Source organism: Amphiura filiformis, chromosome 6, assembly GCF_039555335.1.
Source record: "Amphiura filiformis chromosome 6, Afil_fr2py, whole genome shotgun sequence".
Lineage (NCBI taxonomy): Eukaryota > Metazoa > Echinodermata > Ophiuroidea > Amphilepidida > Amphiuridae > Amphiura > Amphiura filiformis.
In genome coordinates this window covers 36,382,218-36,395,645 of record NC_092633.1, presented here as the reverse complement: position 1 = coordinate 36,395,645, position 13,428 = coordinate 36,382,218, and positions in this window count along the sequence as shown.

The window sequence follows — 13,428 nt, the reverse complement described above, 5'->3', positions numbered from 1 at the left end:
CAAAAATGCAACAATTTCCATGCCATATAGTGTGAGTAAGCTTAATATCCGTAAAAGTTGCATCAGTAATGTCAGTGCTGACTTATCAACTACAAAATAAAGCTGAAGTTTTGCAACCCTACCTCATTAATAAGTATTTTTATTGCCTTCCATTTGTTTTTGTATCAAGCAGGTTATGCATATGTTTTTACGATATCCAAACCATCCTTCTTTTAGTCACTTGGACCTTGAATTAAGTGCAATTTGCAATCCATAACTTACCTGTACAAATACAACTTTCAAAATGGGATGCAAAATTACGATGCATCGTTTTTTTGATATCGTCTTCCTTTGCAATTCAAAGCAGCATTTCTCCCTAACTTGAGTCATTAGTCACCATTAGGAAACACAAGTTAGGCAATTATTTGGTAATCCTGATGGCACTGGATATAATTGTTTATTTTTGCTTGTAACTGTTGAAAAAAATGGAACAAATAATTCTGGGTCCCAGATGAACATGTAGAGATAGATTTAAGCAGAAAGAGGAAAAAACAAGTACATAAGTGCATGAATTTAAATAACAGGTCAATGATAGTTCAATAAATTGTCATTCGGCAGGAAAAACCTCCTATGTACTTGTGGCCCCTGAACATGTTTAAAATGAAATTGCCAAGAGGTTACATAGGAGGTTTTGCTTTCAATATATTCAGGGACCAATGACACATAGGAGGTTTTTCCTGCCCAACGATGAAATTAACCCTCTCCCTTTTTTGTATTAGAGGTTTAAGGGATCTAAAATGAGCGTTTATTGCGTTTCGACAGTATTTTTTGTGGGACATGAGAGCACCTCGGACCTATCGATTGCATTCTGAATACTGAAGCATGTCTTTCTGATATCAAATAATTTTCATTTTTGAAAATCACAATATAATACAAATTTTATGACAAATTATAAAAATTTGATATTTTTCAAATTTTTGATATATAACAGTCCTCGGTAAATTATATAAATCTAATGATATATTCTTAAAGTGCATGTAGCAGGGAGGAAAAGCCGACGGTCAATTGAAAATTTTGACCTTTCATATTGAAGATATGGATTTTTTCCCAAAAAGACCTAATTTTTTTGGTGTTTTGGGGAAAAAATCCATATCTTCAATACTGAAAGGTCAAAATTTTCAATTGATCGTCGGCTTTTCATCCCACCTACATACACTTTAAGTATAAATCATCAGATTTATAAAGTTTACTTCAAGTACTGTTAAATATCAAAATATCAATTTTAATGATTTGCCATAAAATGTGTATTAAATTGCTAATTTCAAAAATCAAAATTATTTGATATCAGAATGACATTCTTCGTATTCAGAATGCAATTCGATATGTCTGATGTGCTCTAATGTCCCAAAATAAATACTGTCCAAACGTTCATACCCCAGCCCTTAATGTTTTTGTTACATTAATATTAATAATGGCGATTAAAATGATTGGGTAGAAAATAGATATTTTTTTATAAGATATAGTAAGTAGCATTTAAATTTTAATGCTTCACCATTTGTCACATGAAAATATGATGATTTTCAACTGTTATATTTATGACATTGTAATTTAGTCCTATTGTATTTATTACCCGAACTTTTGTTTATGGTGCTTAAATTTCACTGATGTCAAGAAACAAGTGGTTTCAGGTTTGTGACATGATGCAGAGCCTATGAAGACTAATATGGAAACGGAATCTTAGGTTATCATTAGTGGGTACATCCCAGTTATTGGCTGCCCACAATATCAATATCAGTATGGATATTTTATGACCAATCTTGCATTGGCAGTGCGTCAGCGAGGAGATACCTGGCTCAGTCCTACCTCAAAATAATGGGAATTTGTTTAAGAGCCATGATGACTATATCATACTTTGCAATAAGCAAGGAGTGTAGCATTTTTGTTTTGCGACTTAACTGCCGTTGCTTGTTGATTGGTAAGTCACTAGCATGCCCTAACACCATATCGCAATTGTGCAAAGGCTACCAGCATTTTGTCACTAGCAATTTTTTAATCGCTCACTGTGAGTGCTAATATGATATGGGCTGAACTGTTTAGGATCATTATACATGCACATTCATCATCAAAGTAGGAATGTAAATTTTGAAGAAATATTTGCCGATTTCAGGAATTTGGCCTCTTTGTTTAATAAGGAATTTCTGATATTTTGAGAATTTTCTTGATTTTAGAAGGCAAAATACTTCTATATTTTGATGATGATTAAGCAGCCTATTTGAGCATTAATGTTGATCCCTTGCAACAGTGGTGTTTTTTGAACAATCACTTGGTACTAATAGGTTGGTGTAAAGTCGTGAATAGAAACATTTTGAAAGATATAACTTATTAAAAAAGTATGTCTAATTCCATAAACCCCATGATCAATCGTAAGGTTAATGTAAATGTCCTGAGGAATTTGTTAAAATTGAAAAAACATAAAAATATTCATTTTCGTTACTCTAAAATGTTAAAGCCACCAGGTGTGAAACTGTGGTCTCCGATACTACTATAATTTGGAGCTAGCAAACACTACCTGTTTCTGTCACTCGAATATCAAGTAGTGGCTTTACTGGCTTGGAATGTACTGTACATAAATATTATGCTTTGCCGCATGTAGGCTGTTATTGGACCGTCGTCATCATGAATCTTGATGGCTGAATATATTATTCCTTGCAATTTTTTCGCAAGGCTATGTATGCCTTTATTCTGCTGAGAACTTGCAATGGGCTATTCCATTTAAAATCCACACTACCCCTGTGGAAGATTTAGCTAAAGTCTTCCACAGGGGGAGTATGATTTTCAAATGTAATTGGTCACAGTTGATCATTTTGAAACCCATACTCCCCTGTATTATGGCTTCGCCTATATCTTCCATACCTGGAGTGAGTATTTCAAATGGAAGTTACCCAATTGTCTATTCTATTCAAAACTTATACTCCCTCTATGGAAGATTTTAGCTAAATCTTCCACAGGGGTAGTGTGGATTTTAAATGGAACAGCTTATTGCAACCGCAATCTAGTACAAAAAGGAATTGCTTTTTTCTTCTATCATTGTATCCTCACAACTCATTGTACTCTATTTGTTTTATAGCTTCATTTAAAATGAAGGTACATATCCAAAATGTGTGTAAACATGCATAGATTGGAGATATATTAACTATGTAGTAAAAAATCATGGCATCAAATTAAAAATTAGTATACCAAATTAATGGCTGCCATATGTATTAGGCTATTCCATTTAAAATTCACACTACCCCTGTGGAAGATTTTGGAAATATCTTCCACAGGGGGAGTATGTTTTTCAAATGTAATTGACACATAACAGCTCTATTTGAAACTCAAAGGGAAAGATTCAAGTTGAGTCTTTCTCATAGGGTGAAATTCAAATGGAGCTGCCTAATGTGCTCATTTCATTTGAAATTCATACTCACCCTGTGGCAGAAATCTTCCACAGGAGTAGTTTGGATTTTAAATGGAATAGCTCAAAATAGTCAACCTGTTATTGTGTGTATACACTGTTATAATAAGTGTAATTGTATCAAATTCTAGTACATTATTAAAACAAGCTACTTATAGATTAGAAATACTTCATTACTTTGTAAATGTTTACTAAAAACAAATGCCTTCTTCCAAAGAACTGAAATGACAAGAATCCATGTTGTTTGAGCAGCTTTTGTAATACCTCAGGAAGTTTCAGGAATAAATGGTCACATGTATTGCTATCTGAGAGCGATTTGCTCTGAAATTGGGATCATGAACACTGCATATTCATCACAAAATGAGGTTCTACTTTCAAAGTATGTGTTGTTTGTGCATATGCCTTTCATTGTGTTGTGTGATTGTGTGAAAGGAAGGCACAAAAAATACACTATTGCACAAGGGAGAACCCCGTATTGGTAGCAAGATGGGGAACATGTGCAAAAGGTCACTGCAGATCATGTGTCGTTCTGCTTTTAATACTCCACTGCAACAAGAAACTAATCCTGAAAGGAATTTTTTTTCACGATGCATTTAATATGATTACAATCAGTTTACTGATAGCTTGAATTGCATGCAGTTGTCAACATTTACTAGTCAACTTGTAATGCTGTTGATCAAATAAAGTTGGTATAAAAATCACCACCGCAGAAAATACCACATGGATTCTGTGTCATTTGCACAGCTAGACACTTCTATTTTGCGGCACCCAGTAGCAAACTACCATAATTGCAGTGTACTTGATCACCTACACTTTGCAACATGTGGTACAATCATATGCTGTACCTAAACCGTAGTGCCTTTCTGGTACCCCAATTGGTTACATAAAAAGGGTGTTTAGAAATGGAGACACCCAACAGGGTACTCTATAGTTACCTATGCTTTAAACATTTATTTGTCTTAGAAGGGTGTTGCTGTGTTCTAATCTGTTAATACTGTCTCTAGTGCCTAAGGTCTTACAACTTTCTTACGACAACTGTGCTTTCATAACTTTGATATGAACAAACTATTTCTTACTGATGATGATATCGACAATTATGCATGCAATATGAAGAGTACTGTAACAATGTTTAGTTAAAACATGTACATAGAATATAGCCATTATTATGTTACAAATGTAATATGATGTGTTACAAAAGTATATTTATTGTCAGTAATAGCGTAAAGTATAAAAATGATAGTGAGAAGGTAGTATTGGATGGGTGTATAGTAGGCATATCTTTTTCTGTGTATTTCACTTGTGATATGGGGGGTCATACATGTGCAAGGATTTGACGTGTAAGCTCGCTAAATATTAAACATTGTTGACTAGGTAGGGCACCACATAGGCCGCCTCCATCCAGACCGCTTGTATGGCTTTTGGGTTAGGGTATGCCATGTGGTCAAATTTGTCAGCCCTTCAAATAGCATTTGCAAGATGAAGCGGAGGTAAAGGTCCATGTCCAAGTCCATGTCACATCATGTAGTGAAATAATAATACAAGTGACATAGCCATGTAGTGCATGACACACATTTTATGTGTTATGAACATGCTGTTAGATAAGGTTCTTGTTCCTTTTCACTATAATTTGGTTCATCTCAAGTTCGGTAGTGACGTACGTGCGTATTTCTCTCGCCGCAGCATCAAATCGCGCGCGTAAAGTTAAACGCACTGAGTGTACACGCACGCGTACGAGAACGGTTTGTGGTCACGCTTGCGGCACAATCGCGAAAAAGCATTGACGTCACTACCAAACTTGAGGTGAACCAAATTATATATATAACACGAGGAAGACAAATCAGTAAAATTACAAAAAAACCAACATTACAGAAATTAATCATTTTGCGAAGTCTCATGGCATATAAAAAACTTGAAAAAGAAAGACTGTTAATATCATAGGGTGGGTTGGAGCACACTGGGTATCGGATATACATGTATAGGGGGATATTTTTAACACATCTCATTCTCATCGTGTCATGAATACACCTTGCTATACTACATTGTTAATCACATAGCTGATATTGTAAATACTACATTGAGCTGAAATTACTATGAAATTGAAACAGTTTTTTATCCTCACAGAATAAGGTATGTCTGAATATGCAACATCATCTTTAGCTTGTTAACTGTGTATTGAATATGCAAATAAATGTAAATGTGTTATATGCATGTGATGAATTTTGAAATAATTAAAATAATAATAATTATGTTGGTAGTGAATAAGGTTATAAATGGATTAATAGTTTCTTCCACCCAGACAAAGGAGTAAATAGGGAACGTTGACAAAACTTTTCTTTTTAGCAGGGTTTCCCTCTCAGAATGTCTGGTTATACTCATAACTGTAAAAAACAAAAACCCCAGTGATATGCATGTTGGAATGTGTAGGCAGTGCCGGAAGGCAGTGTAATAGTTACTTAACTAGTTTTATCAATTGTTAACAGTCCAAACTAGTTAACCCAGCCATGATAAGGACTGAGCAATATCTGGTTTAGTGAATGTCCAGATATGTGATGGTGCACTGATTGACCATAATGCTGAAATACAGACAACCAAATTAGGCTTTTTAAAAATCCCACAAGCAAAGGAATGGTGAAACGAGTCCCAAAGGAAGGAAGCAAAGGAATGCATTGCTTTTAATGTTTCATGTTTCAATGTTTGGAACCTGTTTCAACATTCCTTTTGCTTGCTTACTTCGGGACTCGTTTGACCATTCCTTTGGCACTCTGAACAGTGTTGCAAATAGCATTAATGGCCTCAAATGCTCTAAAATATGGACAATTGGACATGAGTGAACGGGCTATTTCATTTAAAATCCACATTCCCCCTGTGGAAGATTTTGAAAACATCTTACACAGGGGGAGTATGAATTTCAAATGGAATGAACAGATTAGCAGCTCCATTTGAAATTCGCCTCCCTCAGTGGAAGATTCAGGTTGAATATTTCTCAAAGGGTGTATGAAATTCAAATTGGAGGTACCTAATGTGTTCATTCCATTTGAAATTCATACTCCCCCTGTGGAAGATATTTCCAAAATCTTCCACAGGGGTAGTGTGGATTTTAAGTGGAATAGCCCAATGGGATTGTGTAAAACATGTTTTGTTCAGACAGATATTCATCCAGACAGGTCTGTATAGAAAAGGTTCAACTGTACCTCCTATTCCATCCAGTGTTTGCCACATTTTGAGTTAGTGACCAAAACAAGTGTAAATAATTATATACTTGGTCAAAACAGTACTTCAACGTAGCAAATGATTAATCTGCCTATGTCTCATGGAAAATTCTTTGATTACAGGCAAATAGCAACATAAGGGAAATTCATTGTCACTATGGACCACAAGAGCCTCATCCCAATTGCATAGTCCAATATCCTCAATTACATAATCATAGTGCAAAATTTGACTGCAAGTTGCTTGCAAAGTATGAGTTTTTGTACCCAAATCTTCAAAGGTCATATCAATGAATGTAAAAATGTATTGGGGTTTAAGAACTGTTCCCTGATAGATGATCATGTTGTGGATCCTAATGTGTCTCTTGATGACATGAATATTGTACTAGTACACTACACTTTGTTTCACCCCAATTTTGGTATTGATGTCAGTCAGTGCTTTTATGTGGGTATGCTGCAAACATGTTAACAAACTCCCTTACATCGCAACACTAAAGTTTATTCTGCATGAATATTTGTTCACAAATATAATGATGAATAATGCCCTACCATGACAAAAAGGAAGTAATAAGGGACAATTTTGACTTGTTGAGATATGAATCAACAACATGTATTTGTAAGATTTCTTCTAGATTTTTTTTACACCCGGAAAATGAAACTGATGTTTTAACTAATAAATGATTTACTTAAGTAATTTTTGAAGCATTGGTGCATGCGTAAAACTTTCTGGCTGAAAATTGATCAAAATGTGTGAACTTTGCTTCCTTTGTGGCAATTTATCGTCAGATCTCCAATACTTTGTGTTAAAAAAGAATACAATATTAGAGCCAGTACTTGTCATCTGATTTTCCTTTTGATGTGGTAGGGCTTTTAAATTGTTCATACACGTATATATATTCTTGATGGAAGGGATATGATGTGTGTGTTTGGTCGAGAGCTGGTGTTAATTAAAATATAATTATTCCTTATTAGTGAACCCCTTAATAAGTCACAATAGAAAAGTCATAATAGAAAACCTGATTGGACATTAAACAACTGTTTTGGCAGCATGAAAATTCACCACACCTAAATCCTAATACAGTCCATCCCACAGACTAATACAGACTATCAGCAACAGGTTTAGGCCCAGCATTCACCCATTAATGAGGGCCATGGTTCCATGAAACTGCTACGCACTTACCTTGTATTTTTACGGTCTTTTGCATAAACGTGAAGACATGCAACGCTCTATAGCATAAATGCAAAGGTATGCAGCACTGGTGTTATTTGTTTGACAGGCACGATTGAATGATCAGCCCTCATGAATATGCGAGAATTCACAGCATACAAAGCATGTGGACTGTGGCTGTTGGTGAATAGTCTTTTTTGTCTGTGGTCCATCCTCTTTTATCCAGCCATGATGGGACTAAGCATTGGGCTATTCCATTTAAAATCCACACTACCCCTGTGGAAGATTTTGGAAATGTCTTCCACAGTGGGAGTATGAATTTCAAATGAAATGAATACATTCATACTCTATTTGAAACTCAACTTCTTTCAGTGAAAGATTCAGGTCGATTCTTTCTCAGAGGGTGTATGAAATCCAAACGGAGCTGCCTTATGTGTTCATTCCATTTGAAACTCATACGTCCCCTGTGGAAGATATTTCCAAAATCTTGCACAGGGGTAGTGTGGATTCTATTGAATAGCCCAATATTCTTCTATGAAAATCACCCACCGGATTAGGCCAAAAAAAAAAAAGGTTCGTTTCAAAGCTTGCGCGCGCGTTTGTAAAATCCCACGATTTGACAAAAAACAAATGCGGAAATTTTTTTTTTCAAAAAAAAAATTTTTTTAGTTTTTTCCAGAAAAAATCGGCGAAAATCAGACTTTTTTCTCAAAATACCATGGAAAAAAAGTCGGGAATAAAAAAAAAAATCGCATATATTTTTTAATTTCTCGTGAGCTTTGAGACAAAACTTTTTTTTGGCCTTACAGAGATCTGTAAAAAGAGGTTCCGATAAAAGAGGTGGACTATAAATATATTTTCTAAAAGTTTTTTCTGTCTTGTGACAGTGAAGAGTGTTTACTTTCTAACCATGTATCCCGGTGCTTTTCTATGTAGATGAATGAACCAACTAGTGGAACAGTCAAAATAATAAAAGTTGTTACTGAAAGGTGAAAATCTGTTGTAAAGTGAGGTTATTTCTGGTGACATGTAGTTACATACAAAATTCGACTTTAGATCTTTAAAAAATTGTTTGATTGGCGTAACATTGGGGTAGGTTAGTCTGCAATTTTTTTTACACACACATTTTAGCTCTAAATTACGTATGATAAAGGCCTTGAAACTTTTTTTTTTTTTTTTTAAATTACAAAAAAAAATTTTTGCAAAAAAAAAAAAAAAGTCTAGGGTTGGACCTATTAAGTCAATAAACAATATTTTTGAGGCCTTACTAGAGGTGGACTGATCAAGAAGGTAGAGAGACAATTAAACATATTCTTTAAATGGTATTACATACATGTATGTTTATTATGAAACATGTGTAAGAACCAATGCCCCTGGTAATAACTTGCACCCTAAAACGAAGTTTACTCAGGTTTAATTGCAAGCTTGAGAAAAAAGGACCCATTGATATACAAAAATTGGCCCCAATTGATATACCAAGGGCCGAAAATGCTACCCATGTTTGCGGCACATCCTGATATGGTCATGTAGCCTACTGAGTACCCCGGATTTGCTATAGAAAAAGCATTCACGACAGAGATTGTAGATCATTTTGGACTGAAATCAAATAATTTGGTTGAAATTCTGTCCTTATTTTTATCAGTGTCTTGTTCTTGAATAAGTAGGAACCTTCTTTCATCCCCATTTCACTGATGAGTAGACCTAGGCCTATATGAAGCCGGGGGTGGGGGGGGGGGGTGTGGGCTTGACTTTTAAGTGACGTGGATGTGCAGACAACAATTTGAAACAGGTCTTTTGGTGAGAGCCTAGACACCAAAAGTCTTTTGGTGAGACCGGGGGAATTCTTACCAAAAAAGGGGGTGTTTCCATGATACTGGGAAAATTGGGTCAAAAATATAAAAGTTTATATACAAATCAAAATTTTTTTTGAAAAATCCAAATTTGAAAACGGGGACATTCAGTGAGAGATCAGAAATTTGACAAAAGTTCTTGAAAAAAGGGGGTTGGTAACAGGATAACAAAAAGGGGTCACTGTGTGAGAGGGAGTTCAATAAAACAAAAAAGGGGGCCATTGATTGAGAGGGATATGAAAATGGTATCAATGTGGCTGCACATCCCAGTCACCCATTATTAGTGAGTGCACTCCGCCCCCCCCCCCCCTCCGCCCCAGGCCGGGTAAACAGATCATAACAAATAGCGTTTGTACTCCCAAACATTAATGCTTTATGTTATTCATTGGCATGCGCTGGGGGCATGGGGAAAATGCTCCCTCAAATCTTTGCCCCCCCCTCCCCTGATACGCACGGTAAAAAACAAAATTCAGTATGAAAATATCCGCTTAAATTTATGTCAATTTTGGGTTTTTTTAGCCCCCTTGAAATTCACTTTTCTTCTATGCAGGGTGGTGTAGCCAGCACTTTTTCAGAGTGTGGGAAAATGGGGGGGGGGAACATCCTTTAAAATGGTGACTCACGCCGGGCCATCATAATTTTGCATTATAGAATAAAAGCTTTTTTTCATGAAATACGCCTCACTCTGTGAATAATTCTGCTTCTAATACACCCATCCCCCGGGACCCACCCTTCTCACACAGGAAAACCACAATGCAAATGTGCATTGAGACAAAATAGTGGTGTACCGGAGGGGGGGGGGGGTAATTGGAACACGAGCTGTATATAGTGACAAGTTTTTGGTATGTTGCATAGAAGTGGTTTATAGAAGTCAACGTAAAAGGTAAGTTTTATTGCAGTTTAAAAGCTGTTAAAATGCAGTTAATAAACTTAATTGACCTGCATACAGTATTATTTTGGCATGCCATTATTAGTATACACCGTGATGATGATACTAGTGGTACTGGTGGCGCTGGGTATGGTTCAACATCATTAAATCATGACGTCAATTTTTAAGCTTACCATGAATGATGAGTGTTTAGGTATCCTAGGTGAATTCAAATTTGCCATCAAATTGCATCGTTTTATATATCAAATTAAAGCCCTTGAGTAAACTAAGCCAAAACTGAAAACCTTTTTTTCATAGCACTTTCCGTAGCAAAGTTACATCTTGTCAAAGATTGACTTTCATCAAAAAGATTCAGCTAGCAAAATTCCCCAAAACGGCATTTCGGGGTGTTTCTAGATCTTAGTCTCATGGCGATGGCAGCTTTTTTTAATGGAACTGCTATCAAAATCCCTCTAAAATTCCATGTGCGACTTGATTATCACCATAAAAAAATCATATATTTGGGTCAAGTGAAGTATAGAAAACATATTTATGTAGGTTTCCTTCACCCACCTATTCTCGAAAAAAATTCAAATTTCTATGTAAATATGCATTGTGTTGGGGCCCCGGTCTCGGCGAATTCGCTGACTAGTAAATGTGTTAACTAAGGTTTGCCTAGGTTACCTAGAGTGTTACCTGCACTGCAGTGCAGCTGCGTTAGCTCGAGATACTCTAGCTAAAATACAGGTTTACATTTACTATCTTACATTATCTTGCTGTATTTCAGCTAGAGCTCCAAACGACAAGCTTCCGGGTTTTTTTGGAGAACAATACTGTTACGTAAGATGAAGAAGAAACCCGCCTCGAGCCCGCCCTACTCATTATTTCATTGTACTTATTGCAATTTGCCTCCACACATTACGTAATCAACACAAAGCTTTTGTGAGGATTAGTGAGTGGATAAGAAATTGACAGTGGAGGATACGAAGGACACGCCGATTGTTAGTTGTCAATCATGAATTGCAAGCGTATTAATATTTTACTGCATGGCATTCCGCAAACACCAAGACAAATTATGCCGTATTTTTCCAAAGATCATCTCATATGAAGTAAGCTGAATGCGATCTGTACTTTTGTAACATTCCGATCGCTTTTGATCACCTATTATCGGCGAATTTGCTTGAAAACATGTGAGTTCATGTTGTGTAAATTAGCATCTAGACACAAATGAAATTACGATGCAATACAATGCAATTTGAATGCGCAGCAGATCTATAGAAATAACGTTGCCCGGATTTATGCAGAATTAGACCCTGTCTGAGCTGCGTGCCAATACACCATGTACACTGTATACACTGACCCGGGTGTATACGGCTAGATATATTAGCCCTAGAACTCGGGACTGTGCAATAATTATGAGCCCTGGCCTGGGGAGGGGGATTAAATTGGGGGGGGTTTGGCGAGCCGAAGCCTGAGGCGTGGGGGGGCTAGCAATTTTTGGCCAGCCGAGAAGGGGGGGGGGTGGCAAGGGATTTAATTATTGCTCATAATTATTGCACACTTCCTAATGCACACATGCTGATGTTGATGCATTTATTTTTTAATTTTTATACAATAGAGAATTGGAAGTCAACATTGAAAAATGCATTAAAAACCCTGCATTTTATACTTTGACTTGAGTCCGTTGCTCGGTTAGTTTCGATTCCCCAGAATACACTACTGACATCTTGACCTGTTGCCTTCAAATTTTTCCATATGCAACAGTATTCCTTAACACTGCTTTGCAGTCCTAAATACATGGGAGTTTTATACATGTACCGTATTCATTCCAATAAAGGCCCATGCCCCAATAAGCGCCCACCCAGGGTATATTGAATTTGCTAAAGGATACCATTAATGTTGAAGTGACAGATAGATGTTGATATAGTGAAATAGCTGGAGGACTACATATCTGGTGTAAACTTGCAATGCATTTTCTACATCAGAAAAGCTACTACTTGTAGAACGTCTCAGGACCATTTTATAACATACGTAAATTCATCTCAATCGCCCCTCACAAAAAATTAGGTAAACCAGGTAAAAAATAAGCGCCCACCCAAAATGACTTTGTTAAGCGCCCTGGGTGCTTATTGGAATGAATACGGTATGTGGTGTGCGAGATTATAGACGTGTCATACGATTTATTACAAAAATTACCCGGTACGCTTAGTATTATGGGTAACCTGCAACCAGGAAGTGTGATATATTTGACCCAACCTCATTCCGGGTTCGCCACTTCCATTTGATTTGACAGAGGTTTACATCTGACATTTTTGTGCTGTTTTTCAGCTAGCACCATATACATGTATGTCGAAAACTGCGCATGTGTGGAGCAAAAAAGAACAAAAGACAAAAATTGCATGTACATGGCACATCATACATGATCATTGAAGACTGAGTTCTGCAGTGTAATCCATATCTTTACATCCTAGATGAGATTGGAGCCTTGCCCTCACAGAGGAGTAAGATAAGACAGAGCGCGTACCATCAGTCAAAGTCCCCGTGTATTGTATACGGTAAGTTCTCGCATATTCATGAGGGCCGATTGTTCGATCGTGCAGTGTCTAACAATCACGCCAGCGCTATGCGTGCCTTCAGCAGATATCGCAATATAGCGTTGCGTGCTTTTCGCTGCGATTACGCGATAGACCATGAAAATACGCTGTAATTGCGTAGCAGTCTCGCCTGTCGCATTTCATGGAACAATCGGCCCTCATTATCGGATGAGGCGGAGACTTTGACTGGTGGTACGCGCTCTGTCTTATCTTACTCCTCTGTGCTTGCCCTGCACCGAGATAAGCTAGCTTCTTGTCAAACTATAACGGTTGTTGTTGACCTGTCAAAAATCGATTTATGATTACTTA